This window comes from Otolemur garnettii, unplaced genomic scaffold, assembly GCF_000181295.1.
Source record: "Otolemur garnettii isolate 467f Iridium unplaced genomic scaffold, OtoGar3 scaffold00007, whole genome shotgun sequence".
Classification (NCBI taxonomy): Eukaryota; Metazoa; Chordata; class Mammalia; order Primates; family Galagidae; genus Otolemur; species Otolemur garnettii.
The window spans coordinates 16,590,585-16,596,432 of NW_003852402.1; the positions used below are offsets into that span (position 1 = coordinate 16,590,585).

Below are 5,848 nucleotides of genomic sequence, written 5' to 3' on the forward strand. Positions count from 1 at the left end.
AATAACATTTATTTCTCACCATTCTGGAGGCTAGGATGTTTAAAATCAAGATGCTGATAGATTTTGTCTGATGAGGATCCACTCTCTGGTTCATAGATGGCCCCATCACTGCATCCTTACATGCCATAAAGGGCCAGGAAGCTGGAAAGGGCACTAACTTCATTTATCAGGGTTCTGCCCTCATGACCTAGTAACCTCTTAAAGATCCCACCTCTTTTTTTTTTTTTTTTATTGTAGATGTGCTAGGGGTTAGTTAGCTCTGGCACTTAAATAGTGATCAAAGGTGGACAGAAAAGCACTGCACCATGTACCTAGCAGGAAAGGAGGCTTTGGAAAATAACAGATTGAGTCTGTTCTCATTGGCCATTACCCGTCCAGAACCCACTCTCCTGCATATCGGATTGTTCTAGGCAGGCGTCCCTCAATCTGGCCCATTCTGGAGAACTCTAAGGCAAAGCTGGCACTTGGAAACCCCAGTTTTGTGAATGTATCAGTTATGGATTTCTGGTCTTATGATGTGTGTTTTCTAAGATTAGCTTTTACACCAGCTATTGTAATTGGCCAGGCTCAAGCTTTTGCAGAAGCCACCTGGCAGCTGCAGAGAAATGGCTTTATGTGATGGGGCAAAGACTCTTCTGAGCATTTGGGGGAAGCCTTTTATAGAAATATTCTTTTTCAATTGTTGGGGATTCGTTGAGGGTACAAGATGTGCACCACCTCTTAATACCATCATCTTGGTGGTTAGGATTTCAACATAGGAACTTTTAGAAGATACAAACATTCAGACTATATCAGTTGTACTAAGACTTAAAAGGGAAAAAAATAGACTAGATAAAAGGAGACCCAACTGTAAGCTATTTATAAGAAACACTATATTAAAATGACTAAAATTAAAAAGACTAAAAATATTTTGTTGGTGAGGATGTCAGACAATTCAGTGGTTCTCAGCTGTTCGTGATTTTGCCTCAAAGGACTTTTTGTTTGTTTGTTTTCTGAGATAGAGTGTCAGTCTGTTGCCCAGGCTAGAGTGCAGTAGTATCATGATAGCTCACAGCAACCTCATAGTCCTAGGCTCAGGTGACTCTCCTGTCTCAGCCTCCCAGGTAGCTTGGACTACAGGAATGTACTACCATGCCTGGCTAATTTCTCTCTCTCTCTCTCTTTTTTTAATAGATACGAGGTCTTGCTATTTTGCCTGTGTTGCCCAAGCTGGTCTTGAACTCCTGGTCTCAAAATTAGTGTTTTAGTCCATTCAGCCTACTAAAGTGCTAGGATTATAGATGTGAGCCACTGTCCCCAAAGGACGTTTGACAATTCCTGGAGAAATTTTTGGTCATTACAACTAGAAGAGAGCTCTTGACTTCTAATGAAGGCCAGGGATGTTGCAAGGCATCCTACAAAGCAAAAGATAGGCTCCAGAACAAAGCATTGTCTGGGTCAACATTTCAATAGTGCTAAGGTTGAGAACCCTGGGACAACTGGAACCCTATCATTGCTGATGGGAAAACAAAATGGAATAGCCATTGGGCAAAACAATTCAGCAGCTTCTTATAAACATACACTTACTCTGTGGCACAGCAATTCCACTTCTAGTTATTTGCCCTAATGGCTGACAGTCTCTAGGATATTGCCAGATGATCCCATTTCCTGGTATTTATGTCCTTATGTAATCGCCTGCTCTTGGGTATGGGCCAAATCTAGTGAATTTCTTCTAATGAACAGAGTATAGTAAAAGTAATGAGATGTTACCTCTGAGATTAGACTACACAAAGGCTAACTTCTGGCTTTCCAACTTGGGCCCAGCAGAATGGTTCCCGAAAAGAAGGGTGGCAAGAAGAAGAAGGGCCAGTTTGCCATCAACGAGTTGGTGGCTCAAGAATACACCGTCAACATTCACAAGCACATCCATGGAGTGGGCTCCAAGAAGCATGCCCCTCGGGCACTCAAAGAGATCTGGAAATTTGCCATGAAAGAGATAGGGACTTCAGATGCCAGGCACAAGAAAGCTATCTGGGCCAAAGGCACAAGGAATGTCCCATACAGTATCCATGTGTGGTCGTCCAAAAAAACATAATGAATATGAAGATTCACCAAACAAGCTCTATACTTTGGTTACCTACATACCTGTTACACCTTCAAAAATCTGCAGCCAACATGGATGAGAACTAACTGGTGATTGTCAGACCCATCAAATAATGTCATAAAACCACATACATGTGATTGTCAGACACATCAAATAACATCATAAAACCACACACACACCCACACACACATACATGTGATTGTCAGACACATCAGATAACGTCATAAAACCACACACACACACACACACGAATGACTTCTGTTTTGGCTGCTCTCTCTCATTCCAAGAGAAGCCAGGTGACATGCTATGAGTTACTCTGCTATGAATTACTCTATGGAAAGTTTCACACAGCAAGGAACTGAGACTGGCCTCAAGCCAACACCCAAGGAGGAAGTGAGACTCTCAGTTCAATACCCACAAGGAACTGACTCCTGACAGTTCCTTGTATGAGTTATGAGAGAGCTTGGAAACAGATCTTCACCTGGATGAGCCTTGCAATTAAACTGCACGTCCTGACAGCAGCTTGACTGAAAAATCTTGAGAATCCTTGAACCACAGGCACCCAGTAAAGCCACACCAGATTTCTGACCTACAGATATAAGTGTTTGTTGTTTTAAGACCTGAGTTTTTGGGTGATTTGTTATATAGCAATAGATAACGAAAATGACCCCAAATAAATGAAAATATACAGTAGAACCTCCATAGTTGACCACCTCCCTACTTTGACAACCTCCCTACATTGACCTAATTTTCATAGACTGGACATGCCCCACATGTACATATCAGCACAGTAGACCTAGTTCCTTATGTTGAACACCTCCATATGTTAACCAGTCTTTTATAGTCCCTTGCATAGTAAACTTACAGAAGTTCTACTGTATTTCCATACAAAGCATTATATGTGAATGTTCATAGCAATAATTTGGTCTCTCTCATGAGAGATCTCCTCCCACGACCCCAATATCTCCCACGAGACCCACTATCCCACTACCATTACTGGGGATCGAGTTTTAATATGAGCTTTGGTGTGGCCAACCAAACCATATCCAAACCATAGTAAGGAAGAAGGAAAAAAGGTCACTAGCTAATTTCAATATCGTGCATAAGACAGTATCAGAAGAAGACACTTTGAAAGGTGTTGTGTAAAGTTATTGGAACAAAATACAAGTTTTTCTAAACACAAAATAAATGAAGTTGAAAAAAGAGAGATAATAAAACAAATTCCACAGGAAAGACGATATAGGATTCATAACAAAACTGAGATGAACCATATCAATTGCATCCATAATGCACATAGGCTTAACTAATATATAAAGTTAAAGAATTTTCAGATTGGATAAAAAGTCAAAATTCCCCTCTATAGACAGAAGAGATATCTACAACGAAAGATTAAAATGATAAAAAAAGGTATGGTTATAGATGAACCAGGATATGCAAATAAAAAGAAGATAGGTGGCAAGCTTGTTACTAGACAAGCAAGAACTCAGAAAGACAAAAAGACCCCTCGTGATGTTAAATGAAAATAAAGCCATCACTAATGTCTGCGTGCTTATTAACATGGCAACAACCATTAAAAAGCAGAAACTAAAAGGCATGCAAAGAGAAACAAGCACAACCTCTAATAAATTGGAGATTTTAACATCCTTTCTCAGAACAGAATAGACCAAGTTAGACAAGAAAATTTGGTATGGATATAGAACACCTAACATAATATCATCAACAAAGTGGACTAGATAAATATAGTATATTAAGCACTAATTATAAAGATTAAACTGGCTTAGCGCCTGTAGCTCAAGTAGCTAAGGCACCAGCCACACACCAGAGCTGGTGGGTTCGAATCCAGCCTGGGCCTGCCAAACAACAATGACAATTACCACCAAAAAAGAGCCAGCATTGTGGTGGGCGCCTGTAGTCCCAGCTACTTAGGAAGCTGAGGCAAAAGAATCGCTTAAACCCAGGAGTTGAAAGTTGCTGTGAGCTGTGATGCCACGGCACTCTACCCAGGGCGACAGCTTGAGGCTCTGTCTCAAAAATAAATAAATAAAAATAAATAAAATAAAGATTAAACCTTCTTTTCAAGTCACAGGGAATATTCATAAAATTGATCTATTATAGGATGCAAAGACAATCTCAACAAATCCTAAAAATGAAAATGATCTAAATGATATTCTAGACCACAATTCAATATAAGTAGGAAATAATAACATTTTTAAAAGGTCTCTTCCACCTAAAACTTTAAAAACATACTACTAAGCAATTCTTTGGTCAAAAGGAAGCAGTAAAATAAAACTGAGGAAAAGAGCTGGTTATTGTAAAAAACAACAAATTTAGGTCGCCTAAATTTAAAAAAAGGAAGAGGGAAGATTTGGGGGCATAAATACACTACATTAATGATAATGGAATCATAACCATAAATCAGAAAATTTAGAAAAATTTAAAATGCATACTTTGTACAATACTATGCAAATAAATTTGAAGACCCTCATGAAACTATGGAAGTCAAAATATAAAAGCAGAGATGAATCTCTGAAACTAAAATGTTTTATTTGGGAAGGAAGAATTGCCATCTGGGGCACATACACATACCAGGTGATCTCTGGTGCAATGAAAGAAGAGGTTGGAGGCTTTACAAAGGGAGAAATGTTCTGCATTGCTCTTTGAGTTAGCTCATTGACATCAGTCAGTTCCTGGGGACCTGGCAAGTTCCAGTTTGTGAGCAACAGCAGTGGGTAAATTAGTTCTAGGGTGGCAGCAAGTTATTTTAGCAGTTATGGATAAAACTCTTGTCAGGTTACAATACACATACAGTAGCCACACTCGTAGAACAATGTTGTATGTCTTGAACGCTTTATCCCTGCACCTCCCAATTTGTATGATCAGCTTTAACATTTCCCCTTTTTGATCAAGGTCTTTCTCCGAAAGCATACTGACCAACCATTTTGCTGCCCAGCAATCCACCCGCCTCAGCCTCCCAGAGTGCTAGGATTACAGGTGTGAGCCACCGTGCCTGGCCTGTCTCTCTCTCTCTCTTTTTTATTTTTTTTATTTTTTGTTTTTTTGCAGTTTTTGGCCAGGGCTGATTTTGAACCCTCTACCTCCGGCATATGGGGCCAGCGTCCTACTCTTTTGGGCCACAGGCATCACCTGCCTGTCTCTCTTTGTTTATTTATTTAGTATTTAGGAAAACTTGTATTTTGATCCAATAACTTTACACAACACTATTTAAACTCTCTTCTTAATTGTTGCTGCTGGGATGGAGCAGTCTCAGTTATCTCTGTCCCATATTGAGGGAAGGTATGGGGATCTAAAGAGGCCAGAAGGAAAGTGTTCCCAGAGCAACCCTGTTTGGATTCTAGCATCTCAGTTCATCGTCACTGTTCTATAGACATCAGAAATCATTTAGAAGTGTCCAACCTGTAGCCTGCAGGCCATATGTGAATTTTGTGAGGTCTGTGTTGCTTATCTGTGGTGGTGGATAACACAAACATTATGCACAAACCTTTTTTTTTCTTTTCTTTTTTTTTTGCTCATCAGCTTTTGTTAGTATTTGTGTATTTAATGTGTGGTCCAAGGAAACGTTTTTCCTTCCAGTGTGGTGCAAAGAAGCCAAAAGATTGAATACCCCTGATAGAAGTTTTGGGCTAACTTTCCAATAGATAACAAAAAGAATAGCCATAGGTAAAAATCTGATGGAAGTTTATAGTCAACAAGGAAATGTACTTATTTCTATTATATACACATAAATAGCACCTTTTTTTTTTTTTT

General features: G+C 39.4%; 1 pseudogene; it reads left to right on the forward strand.

Moving 5' to 3' along the window:
* Positions 1-1,807: 1,807 nt before the first annotated feature.
* LOC100958653 lies at positions 1,808-2,162 on the forward strand (annotated as a pseudogene).
* Positions 2,163-5,848: the final 3,686 nt, after the last annotated feature.